We start from the raw sequence: 13876 nt of genomic DNA on the forward strand, positions 1-13876 counted from the left end.
AGGATTGCCTGGTTTGATCTCCTTTTAGTCCTAGGGACCCTCAAGAGTCTTCTCCAACACCACACTTCAAAAGCATCAATTCTTTGGTGCTCAACCATCTTTATAGTCCAACTCTCACATCCATACATGATTAATGGAAAACCATAGCTTTGACTAGGCAGATCTTTGTTGGCAAAGTAATGTCTCTGTTTTTAATATGCTCTCTAGGTTGGTCATAGCTTTTCTTTCAAGGAGTAAGCATCTTTTAATTTCACGGCTGCAGTCAAACTACTTCAGTTTTCTTGCCTTGAGAACCGCATGAACAGTATGAAAAGGCAAAAAGATATGACACTGAAAGATGAACTCCCCAGGTTGGTAGGTGCCCAATATGCTACTTGAGAAGAGTGGAGAAATGAAAGCAGACATAGAGAAAACAAAATGTAAGATGGCAAGCATGAATCAGCTATAGAAAAATAACATCAAATATGAGTGAAAGAATTCAATCAAAAAAGAAGTTATTAGAATTGATTTTTAAAAAATAAACAAGACCCAACTACGTTCTGTCTATAAGAGTCATACTTTACACTGAAAAATATAGGATATCACCTCACACCAGTCAGAATGGCCATCATCATAAAATGTACAAACAATAAATGCTGGAGAGGTTGTGGAGGAAAGGAAACGCTCTTGCACTCTTGGTGGGAATGTAAATAGATACAGCCACTTTGAAGAGCAGTATGGAGGTTCCTTGAAAAAAACTGAAAGAAGAAGTACCACATGACCCAGTGATAGACTTTATCACTTAGCACCCAAGATAATAGCTTACACCTTGTCTCGGGGTCCTAGATGAGCTCCCAAGATAATAGATGAAAGCTTACAGTGCTCCACTGGATTCATAGTCTCCGGGACCAAAGACAGTCTCAGTCAGTCGTAGCTTTGTGTAGTAGAAATTTTATTAAAGTGATAGTGACAGAAAAAAGCTGACATAGACATCAAAGGGGGGAGAAAGACTACCCGCCTTGCTAGTTTTAAGCAGGGTATTATATACTTATCTGCTAGCTCTTAAGAATAGAAAAGAATACCTCAAGGCTGTGAAAATTTTGCCCAGACCCTTTCTTGTAACATATATCCTGGGATGACATCAGCATAAGATTAGCCAGAAGGAACAGGTTAACCCAGAGCTCAAAGCTGTGGAAGTTTTACCCAGACCTTCTCCCATAACATATATTCTGAGCTCAAAAGAAGCATATCCTTGAACAAAAGATACTGCTGCCTACGAGGTCTACATGTCTAAGGCAAAAGAATGTGGAAAGGAAAGAAAGTTCACCTCCTCCTTAAATAGGCCTTAGGCTTGGACTCCTTATCAACATACTTCCATTAACTCTCTCACCAGCAATCTCACTAGTTGGCATATATCCAGAGAAAATCATAATTCAAAAAAAGAAAACACACACACATGCACCTCAGTGTTCATTGCTGCACTGTTTGCAATAGCTAGGACATGGAAACAACTTAAATGTCCACCAGCAGAGGAATGGATAAAGAAGATGTGGTGCATCTATCATCTATGTATGTATACAATTTTTCATACACACATATACACTATTACTCAGCCATAAAATGTAATGAAATTGGGTCATTTGTAGTGACATGGATGGATCTTGAGATTGTCATACAGAGTGAAGTCAGTCAGAAGGAGGAAAATAAATATTGTGTATTAATGCATATATATGAAATATGAAAAAAATGGTATAGATGTTCTTATTTACAAAGCAGAAAAAGAGACACAGATGTAGAGAACAAACGCATGGACACCAAGAGGGGAAGGAAGGGTGGGATGAATTGGGAGGTGGAGATTGACATATGTACACTATTAATGAGTGATTGAGTGAAGTCACTCAGTCGTGTTCGACTCTTTGCAACCCCATGGACTGTAGCCCACTAGGCTCCTCCATCCATGGAATTTTCTAGGCGAGAGTACTGCAGTGGGTTGCCATTTCCTTCTCCAGGGGATCTTCCCGACCCGGGGATTGAACCCGGGTCTCCCGTGTTGCAGGTAGACGCTTTACCGTCTGAGCTTTAATACTATGTATAAAATAGACAACAAATGAAAACCTATTGCATAGCACAGGTAAGTCTATTCAATGCTCTGTGGTGACCTAAATGGGAGAGAATCCAAAAAAAGAGGGGATATATGTATATGCATAGCTGGTTCACTTTACTATATAGTAGAAATTAATACAACACTGTAAAGTATTTATACCCCAATAAAAATTTTAAAAAATATTCTAAAAGACAGAAGAAAAAAGTATAAGATATGAAAACAACAACCATAAGAAAGCTAGAGTAGACATATTAATAGCATATCAAACAAAATATAATTTAAGTTAAAAATGCTGTTAATAATAGAGAAAAAAAGAGACTTTTTAATGTGCTGTGCTTAGTCACTCAGTCGTGTCCAATTCCCTGCAGCCCCATGGATTATAGCCCACCATGCTCCTCTGCTCATGGAATTTTCCAGGCAAGAATACTGGAGCTGTTTGCCATTTCCTATTCCAGGGGAGCTTCTTGACCTAGGAGTCAAACTTCATCTCCTGCATTGTCAGGCAGCTTTTTTTTACCACTAGCACCACCTGGGATCAATTTGTCAGGAAGATATAAAAATTACATATATATCTAAAAATAGGGCCTCAAGATATATTGAGCAAAAACAGACAGAACTGAAGAAATAGAACAATCAATAGTAATAGTTACAGACATCAATACACCATTCTGAATAGAATAGAATAGCATAAGATAAAATAGGGCAGGCTAGGTTAGGCTAGAATAGAACAGCTAGAGAGTAAACCAGCAAGGATATAGAGACTTCAACAACACTATTAAGAAATCAGATATAGCTAATATCTATAGAACACACCACTCAACAACAGAACATATCATCTAAGAACACAAGGAACATTTCTTAGTGTAAGCTGGCCATAAAAAAAGTACCAACAATTTAAAAATAATTGAAATCATCCAAAATATAGTTTAAGACCACAATGTAATTAAATTACAAATCAATAGCAAACATAAAGTTGGGAAATACATAAATATATAGAAATTTTAAAAAATATCCTTTAACAATGGTTCAAAGAAGAAGTTAGAAAATATTTTGAGACAAATGAAATTGAAAATATAACATTCTAAAATGTTTGGGATATATATTGCAATAAACATTTCAGAAGCAATATATACAGGAAAATTTATAGCCATAAAGTCCACATTAAAAATTTTAAAATTAAATAACCTAAACGCTCACCTTAAGAAATTAGAAAAAGAGGGGCAAACTAAAACCAAAGCAAGCAGAAACATAGGATTAGAAATGAAGATTAGAGTAGAAATTACTATTATAGAAAATAGAAAAACAAGAGGTAAAAATAATAAAGCCAAATGTTGGTTTTTGGAAAAGATTATAAGCATACCTGTAAGTAGATTTAGATTGAGAAAAAAGAGAGCAAAGATTCAAATTTGTAAAATCGGGAATGAAAGAGGGGACATTACTACCATCCTCACAGAATTTTTTAAATATTAAAAAAGGATATTGCAAGCAATTATATGAAAACAAATTTGATAACTAAATGAAATGGGAAAATTCCAAGAAAAATTAGATTACCAAAATTGACTCAAAAAGATATTGAAAAACTAAGTAGGACAGTAGCAAAGAAAAAGATTAAGTAGGAAACTTAAAGTCTTCCCAAAAAGATAATCCCAGGCCCAGATGGCTTCACTGGCATATATCAAATATTTAAATAGAAATTAATAGTAATTATTATTAAACTCTTGCAGAAAATATTCAGTTCAGATCAGGCATGCAGTTGTGTCTGACTCTTTGCAACCCCGTGGACTGCAGCACGCCAGGATCCCCTGACCATCAGCAACTGCTGGAGCTTGCTCACACTCATGTCCATCAAGTCGGTGATGCCATCCAGCCATCTCATTCTCTGCCATCCCCTTCTCCTCCTGCCTTCACTCTTTCCCAGCATCAGGGTCTTTTCCAACGAGTCAGTTCTTCTCATCAGGTGTATTGGAGTTTCAGCTTCAGCATGAGTCCTTCCTATGAATATTCAGGACTGATTTCCTTTGGATTGTCTGGTTTGATCTCCTTGAAGTAAAGGGACTCTCAAGAGTCTTCTCCAAACACCACAGTTCAAAAGCATCAATTCTTCAGTGCTCAGCTTTCTTTATGGTCCAACTCTCACATCCATACATGACTACTGGAAAAACCATAGCTTCGACCAGACAGACCTTTGTTGGCAACGTAATGTACCTGCTTTTTAATATGCTGTCTAGGTTGGCCATAGCTTTTCTTCCAAGGAGCGAGCGCCTTTTAACTTCATGGCTGCAGTCACCATCTGCAATCATTTTAGAGACCCCCGAAATAAAGTGTCTCACTATTTCCATTGTTTCCCCATCTGTTTGCCATGAAGTGATGGAACCAGATGCCATGATCTTAATTTTCTGAATGTTGAGTTTTAAGCCTGCTTTTTCACTCTCCTCTTTCACTTTCATCAAGAGGCTCTTTAGTTCTTCTTCACTTTCTGCCATAAGGGTGGTGTCATCTGCATATCTGAGATTATTGATATTTCTCCTGGCAATCTTGCTTCCAGCTTCTGCTTCATCCAGCCTAGCATTTCACATGATGTACTCTGCATATAAGTTAAATAAGCAAGGTGACAATATACAGCCTTGATGTACTCATTTCCCAATTTGGAACCAGTCTGTTGTTCCATGTCCAGTTCTAACTGTTGCTTCTTGACCTGCATATAGATTTCTCAAGAGGCAGGTTAGATAGTCTGGTATTCCCATTTCTTTAAGAATTTTCCACAGTTTGTTGTGGAAATCATAAAACATTGCTCAAAGATATTAAGGAAGACTTAAATAAATGACAAACACCTTAACATATTTAGATTGACTTAATTGGATTGAAAGACAATATTGTTGAGACAGGTATATTCTCTAAATTATTATACAGATTCTACAGAATTCCAATCAAAATCCCAGGTGGCGGTTTTGAAGAAATTGACTGACCCTAAAATTCATATAAAAAGGTGAGGGATCCGGAAATATCAAATTGGCAGACTTACACTTCCCAATTTCACAACTTACAACAAAGCTACAGTCATGAAGTCAGTATCTTGCTAGCATAAGTATCTATACAAATATAAATTGATAGAATAAAAATGAATGTACAGAAATAAGTCCTTTCGTTTATAGTAAACTGATTTTCAATAAAGATGTAAAAAATTTTGTGAAAAGGGGTCTTCTCAACAAAAAACAATGGAATAATTGGATACTTACATGCAAAATTATGAATTTCACTCTCTACTTCACACCATACACAAAAATTAATCCAAAATGTATCAAGACCTAAAATTATAAAACTCTTACAAAAATGTGGGAGTCAGGGGGTGGTCCTAACATGGCAGAGGAACAGGATGGGGAGGCCACTTTCTCCCCCACAAATTCATCAAAAGAACATTTGAACGCTGAGTAAATTCTGCAAAATAACTTCTGAATGGTGGCAGAGGACATCAGACACCCAGAAAAGCAGCCCATTGTCTTCAAAAGGAGATGAAGAAGTATTGAGGCTACTGTAAGAATAAGACTGAAAACCAGAGGCAGGAGGCTTACGTTCAAATCCTGAGAACACCAGAGAACTCCTGACTCTAGGGAACATTAATCAGTAGGAGCTCATCAAATGCCTCCATAACTACACTGAAACCAAGCACCACCCAAGGGCCAACAAGTTCCAGAGCAAGACATACCATGCAAATTCTCCAGCAACACAGAAACACGGCACTGAACTTCAATATACAGGCTGCCCAAAGTCATACCAAACCCACTGCCATCTCATAAATCATTACTGGACACTTCATTGCACTCCAGGGAGAAGAAATCCAGCTCCACCCACCAGAACACCGACACAAGCTTCCCTAACCAGGAAACCTTGACAAGCCACCCATCCAACCCCACCCACAGTGAGGAAATTCCACAATAAAGAGAACTCCACAAACTGCCAGAACACAGAAAGGCCACCACAAACACAGCAATATAAACAAGATGAGAGACAGAGGAATACCCAGCAGGTAAAGGAACAGGATAAATGGCCACCAAAGCAAACAAAAGAGGAAGAGATAGGGAATCTACCCAATAAAGAATTCCAAATAATGACAGTAAAAATGGTCCAAAATCTTAAAAACAAAATGGAGTTATGGATAACTAACCTGGAGACAAGGATTGAGAGGATGCAATAAAGGTTTAACAAGGACCTAGAAGAAATTTAAAAAGAGTCAATATATAATGAATAATGCAATAAATGAGATCAAAAACACTCTGGAGGGAACCAACAGTAGAATAATGAAGGCAGAAGATAGGATAAGTGAGGTAGAAGATAGAATGGTAGAAATAAAAGGAACAAAGAAGAAAAAAGAAAAATGAATTAAAAGAAATGAGGACCTTCTCAGAGACCTGTGGGTCAATGTTAAACAACACTACATTCGAATCATAGGAGTCCCAGAAGAAGACAAAAAGAAAGACCATGAGAAAATACTTGAGGAGATAATAGTTGAAAACTTCCCTAAAATGGGGAAAGAAATAATCACCCAAGTCCAAGAAACCCAGAGAGTCCCAAACAGGATAAACCCAAGGCAAACACCCCAAGACACATATTAATCAAATTAACAAAGATCAAACATAAAGAACAAATATTAAAAGTAGCAAGGGAAAAACAATAAATAACACACAAGGGGATTCCCATAAGGATAACAGCTAATCTTTCAATAGAAACTCTTCAGGCCAGGAGGGAATGGCAGGACATACTTAAAGTGATGAAAGAAAATAACCTACCATCCAGAATATTGTACCCAGCAAGGATCTCATTCAGATATGAAGGAGAAATCAAAAGCTTTACAGACAAGCAAAAGCTGAGAGAATTCAGCACCACCAAACCAGCTCTCCAACAAATGATAAAGGATCTTCTCTAGACAGGAAACACAAAAGGGTGTATAAACTCGAAACCAAAACAATAAAGTAAATGGCAATGGGATCATACTTATCAATAATTACCTTAAACATAAATGGGTTGAATGCCCCAACCAAAAGACAAAGACTGGCCTAATGGATACAAAAACAAGACCCCTAAATATGTTGTCTACAAGAGACCCACCTCAAAACAGGGGACACATACAGACTGAAAGTGAAGGGCTGGAAAAGATATTCCATGCAAATAGAGACCAAAAGAAAGCAGGAGTAGCAATACTCATATCAGACAAAATAGACTTTAAAACAAAGGCTGTGAAAAGAGACAAAGAAGGACACTACATAATGATCAAAGGATCAATCCAAGAAGAAGATATAACAATTATAAATATATATGCACCCAACATAGGAGCACTGCAACATGTAAGGCAAATGCTAACAAGTATGAAAGGGGAAATTAACAATAACACAATAATAATGGGAGACTTTAATACCCACTCACACCTATGGATAGATCAACTAAACAGAAAATTAACGAGGAAAGACACACTTCAAATGATACAATAGACCAGTTAGACCTAATTGATATCTATAGGACACGTCACCCCAAAACAATGAATTTCACCTTTTTCTCAAGCGCACATGGAAGCTTCTCCAGGATAGATCACATCCTGGGCCATAAATCTAGCCTTGGTAAATTCAAAAATAAGGAAATCATTCCAAGCATCTTTTCTGACCACAATGCAGTAAGACTAGATCTCAATTATAGGTGAAAAACTATTAAGAATTCCAACATATGTAGGGTGAACAACACGGTGCTGAGTAACCAACAAATCACAGAAGAAATAAAAAAATAAAATATGCATAGAAAGAAATGAAAATGAAAACACAACAACCCCAAACCGGTGGGACACTGTAAAAGCAGTGCTAAGGGGAAGGTTCATAACAATACAGGCATACCTCAGGAAACAAGAAAAAATTCAAATAAATAACCTAACTCTACACCCAAAGCAACTAGAAAAGGAAGAAATGACGAAGCCCAGGGTTCATAGAAGGAAAGAAATCTTAAAAATTAGGGCAGAAATAAATGCAAAAGAAACAAAAGAGACCATTAAAAATCAACAAAGCCAAAAGCTGGTTCTTTGGAAGATAAATAAAATTGACAAACCATTAGCCAGACTCATCAAGAAAGAAAGGGAGAAGAATCAAATCAATAAAATTAGAAATGAAAATGGATAGGTCACAACAGACAACACAGAAATACAAAGGATCACAAGAGACTACTATTAGCAACTATATGCCAATAAAATGGACAACTTGGAAGAAATGGACAAATTCTTAGAAAAGTACAACTTTCCAAAACTGAACCAGGAAGAAATAGAAAATCTTAACAGACCCATCACAAGCATGGAAATTGAAACTGTAATCAGAAATCTTCCAGCAAACAAAAGCCCAGGTCCAGATGGCTTCACAGCTGAATTCTATCAAAATTTGAGAGAAGAGCTAACACCTATCCTACTCAACCTCTTCCAGAAAATTGCAGAGGAAGGTAAACTTCCAAACTCATTCTATGAGGCCACCATCACCCTAATACCAAAACCTGAGAAAGATGCCACAAAAAAAGAAAACTGCAGGCCAATACCACTGATGAACATAGATGTAAAAATCCTTAACAAAATCCTAGCAAACAGAATCCAAGAACATTTAAAGGATCATACATTATGACCAAGTGGACTTTATCCCAGGGATGCAAATCAATCAATGTAATACACCACATTAACAAATTGAAAAATAAAAACCATATGATTATCTTAATAGATGCAGAGACAGATTTTGACAAAATTCAACATCTATTTATGATTTAAAAAAAAAAAAAACCTCTAGAAAGCAGGAATAGATGGAACATACCTCAACACAATAAAAGCTATATATGACAAACCCACAGCAAACATTATCCTCAATGGTGAAAAACTGACAGCATTTTCCCTGGAGTCAGGAACAAAACAAGTGTGCCCACTCTCACCACTACTATTCAACATAGTTCTGGACGTTTTGGCCACAGCAATCAGAGCAGAAAAAGAAATAAAAGGAATCCAGATTGGAAGAGAAGAAGTAAAACTCTCACTGTTTGCAGATGACATGATCCTCTACGTAGAAAACCCTAAAGACTCCACCAGAAAATTACTAGAGCTAATCAATGAATATAGTAAAGTTGCAGGATATAAAATCAACACACAGAAATCCCTTGCATTCCTATACAGTAATAATGAGAAAATAGAAAGAAAAAATATGGAAACAATTCCATTTACCATTGCAAAGAAAAGAATAAAATACTTAGAAATATATCCACCTAAAGAAACAAAAGACCTATATACAGAAAATTATAAAATATTGGTGAAAGAAATCAAAGAGGACACTAATAGATGGAGAAATATACCGTGTTCATGGATCAGAAGAATCAATATAGTGAAATGAGTATACTACCCAAAGCAATCTATAGATTCAATGCAATCCTTATCAAACTACCAACGGTATTTTTCACAGAAATAGAACAAATAATTTCACAACTTTTATGGAAATACAAAAAAACCTCAAAGCCAAAACAAACTTGAGAAAGAAGAATGGAACTAGAGGAATCAACCTGCCTGACTCCAGGCTACACTATAAAGGCACTGTCATTAAGACAGTATGGTACTGGAACAAAGACAGAACTATAGATCAATGGAACAAAATAGAAAGCCCAGAGATAAATCCACGCACCTATGAGCACCTTATTTTTGGCAAAGGAGGCAAGAATACACAGTGGATTAAAGACAATCTCTTTAACAAGTGGTACTGGGAAAACTGGTCAACCACTTGTAAAAGAATGAAACTAGAACACTTTTTAACACCAAACACAAAAATAAACTCAAAATGGATTAAAGATCTAAAGGTAAGACTAGAAACTATGAAACTCCCAGAGGGGAACATAGGCAAAACATTCTCTGACATAAATCACAGCAGAATCCTCTATGACCCACCTCCCAGAACATTGGAAATTAAAGCAAAAATAAACAAGTGGGACCTAATTAAACTTAAAAGCTTCTGCACAACAAAGGAAACTATGAGCAAGGTGAAAAGACAGCCTTCAGAATGGGAGAAAATAATAGCAAATGAAGCAACTGACAAAGAATTAATCTCAAAAATATACAAGCAGCTCCTGCAGCTCAATTCCAGAAAAATAAATGACCCAATCAAAAAATGGGCCAAAAATCTAAACAGACATTTCTCCAAAGAAGACATACAAATGGCTAACAAACACATGAAAAGATGCTCAACCTCACTCATCATCAGTTCAATTCAGTTCAGTCGCTCAGTCGTGTCCGACTCTTTGAGACCCCATGAATTGCAGCACGCCAGGCCTCCCTGTCCATCATCACCAACTCCCGGAGTTCATGCAAACTCATGTCCATCAAATTGGTGATGCCATCCAGCCATCTCATCCTCTGTTGTCCCCTTCTCTTCCCGCCCCCAATCCCTCCCAGCATCAGAGTCTTTTCCAATAAGTCAACTCTTCGCATGAGGTGGCCAAAGTATTGGAGTTTCAGCTTTAGCATCATTCCTTCCAAAGAAATCCCAGGGTTGATCTCCTTCAGAATGGACTGTTTGGATCTCCTTGCAGTCCAAGGGACTCTCAAGAGTCTTCTCCAACACCACAGTTCAAAAGCATCAATTCTTTGGTGCTCAGCTTTCTTCACAGTCCAACTCTCATATCCATACATGACCACTGGGAAAACCATAGCATTGACTAGACAGACCTTAGTTGTCAAAGTAATATATCTGCTTTTGAATATGCTCTCTAGGTTGGTCATAACTTTTGTTCCAAGGAGAAAGGGTCTTTTAATTTCATGGCTGCAATCACCATCTGCAGCCATCACCATTTCATGCCAGTCAGAATGGCTGCTATCTAAAAGTCTACAACCAATAAATGCTGGAGAAGGTGTGGAGAAAAGGGAACCCTCTTACACTGTTGGTGGGAATGCAAACTAATACAGCCACTATGGAGAACCGTGTGGAGATTCCTTAAAAAACTGGAAATAGAACTGCCATATGACCCAGCAATCCCACTGCTGGGCATACACACTGAGGAAACCAGAATTGAAAGAGACATGTGTACCCCAATGTTCATCGCAGCACTGTTTATAATAGCCAGGACATGGAAGCACCCTAGATGTCCATCAGCAGACAAATGGATAAGAAAGCTGTGGTACATATACACAATGGAGTATTACTCAACCATTAAAAAGAATACATTTGAATCAGTTCTAATGAGGTGGATGAAACTGGAGCCGATTATACAGAGTGAAGTAAGCCAGAAAGAAAAACACCAATACAGTATACTAATGCATATATATGGAATTTAGAAAGATGGTAACAATCACCCTATATGTGAGACAGCAGTCTTTGGACTCTGTGGGAGAGGGAGAAGGTGGGATGATTTGGGAGAATGGCATTGAAACATGTATATTATAATATGTTAAATGAATCTCTAGTCCAGGTTCGATGCATGATACAGGGTGCTCAGGGCTGGTGCACTTGGATGACCCAGAGGGATGGAATGGGGAGGAATATGAGAGGGGGGTTCAGGATGGGGGACACATGTAAACCTGTGGTGGATTCATGTCAATGTATGGCAAAACCAATGCAATACTGTAAAGTAATTAGCCTCCAATTAAAATAAATAAATTTATGTTAAAAAATATGGGAGTCAATATTCACATTGTGGATTGGGCAATAATTTGTTAGATATGACACCAAAGTGTGAGTGAAAGTCGCTCAATCATCTCTGACTCTTTGTGACCCCATGGAATTCTCCAGGCCAGAATACTGGAGTAGGTAGCCTTTCCCTTCTCCAGAGGATCTTCTCAACTTCCCAACCCAGGGATCACACCCAGGTCTCCCACATTGCAGGTGGATTCTTTACTAGCTGAGCCACAGGGAAGCCCATGAATACTGGAGTGGGTAGTCTATCCCTTCTCCAGCAGATCTTCCCTACCCAGGAATCAAACTGGGGTCTCCTGAATTGCAGGCAGATTCTTTACCAACTGAGGTATCAGGGAAGCCCAAAGCACAAACACTAAAGGAAAAATCAGTAAGTTAGACACTGCAAATGTAAAACAACCACATTTCAAAAGGCAAAGTCAAGAAAATAAAAATGAAATCTATACTAGGTGTATACCATAATGAAATATATATTCAGTTCAGTTCAGTCGCTCAGTCGTATCTGACTCTTTGTCACCCCATGAACCGTAGCACGCCAGGCCTGCCTGTCCATCATCAACTCCCGGAGTCCACCCAAACCCATGTCCCTTGAGTCGGTGATGCCATCCAACTATCTCATCCTCTGTTGTTCCCTTCTCCTCCTGCCCTCAATCTTTCCCAGCATCAGCATCTTTTCAAATGAGTCAGCTCTTCGCATCAGGTGGCCAAAGTATTGGAGTTTCAGCTTCAACATCAGTCCTTCCAAAGAACACCCAAGACTGATCTGCTTTAGAATGGACCTGGCTGAATCTCCTCACAGTCCAAAGGACTCTCAAGAGTCTTCTCCAACACCACAGTTCAGAAGCATCAATTCTTTGGTGCTCAGCTTTCATTATAGTCCAACTCTCACATCCATACATGACCACTGGAAAAACGATAAACTTGACTATACAGACCTTTGTTGACAAAGTGTATACTAATCAGAAGTGAAGCCTTATTCTTACTATAGATACATATACAAGTGTATTTATGACAGCATTATTCATAAGAATTGCAAGTTGGAAAAAACTCAAACAGTAGAATGTTCATATAAACCAATTGTGGCATACTCATACACTGAAACTCTATACAGAAATGAAAAATGATGAACTATAGATTCAATCTCAACACATAATGTTGAATGAAAGAAGCACCATATAAAATAATACATATCATTAATTTCATTTATTATTAGATCACAGTTTTAGAGACTGAGATGTAGTCATTTTAGGGGGAAAAGTGGGGTAGTGATTGAGGGTCTATGAAAGGAGGCTCTGCTATCCATAATTCTTTTATTCCTTGATCTAGATAATGATTTAGAGAAGGCAATGGCAACCCACTCCAGTACTCTTGTCTGGAAAATCTCATTGATGGAGGAGCCTGATAGGCTGCAGCCCATGGGATCGCTAAGAGTCGGACACAACCGAGTGACTTAGCAGCAGCAGATAATGATTATATGGTTATTTGCTTTGGGTATTTTGGGTATTTGATTATAAGGTTATTTGCTTTGGGATAACTCATTGTGCTCTATAATATGTATATTTTCAACATACTTTTCTTTGGGTATCACTTGAATTAAAGCAAAATTACTTTCAAAGCAGCTGAAATAAAGAACAAAAATAACCCAGCAAATCACAATACAGATGAATTAATAGCAAATAGTGAAACAATTAAAATGTTCCAGTCCAAATAACTGTTCTAAATGCCATCCCTCAAAGCATGAAAATGCCATTAATAATTCTTCAAGAGATGATTATCTAAAGTAATTATGCTGCTGCTGCTGCTAAGTCACTTCAGTTGTGTCCGACTCCGTGCGACCCCAGGGACAGCAGCCCACCAGGCTCCCCCGTTCCTGGGATTCTCCAGGCAAGAACACTGGAGTGGGTTGCCATCTCCTTCTTCAATGCATGAAAGTGAAAAGTGATCGTGAAGTCACTCAGTCATGTCCGACTCTTAGCGACCCCAACGACTGCAGCCTACCAGGCTGCTTCACCATGGGATTTTCCAGGCAAGAGTACTGGAGTGGGGTGCCATTGCCTTCTCCTAAAGTAATTATAATTTTTTTTAAAAAAGTAGTCCAAAATTTTAAAAAATATAA

This window comes from Ovis aries, chromosome 1, assembly GCF_016772045.2.
Source record: "Ovis aries strain OAR_USU_Benz2616 breed Rambouillet chromosome 1, ARS-UI_Ramb_v3.0, whole genome shotgun sequence".
Taxonomy (NCBI): Eukaryota; Metazoa; Chordata; class Mammalia; order Artiodactyla; family Bovidae; genus Ovis; species Ovis aries.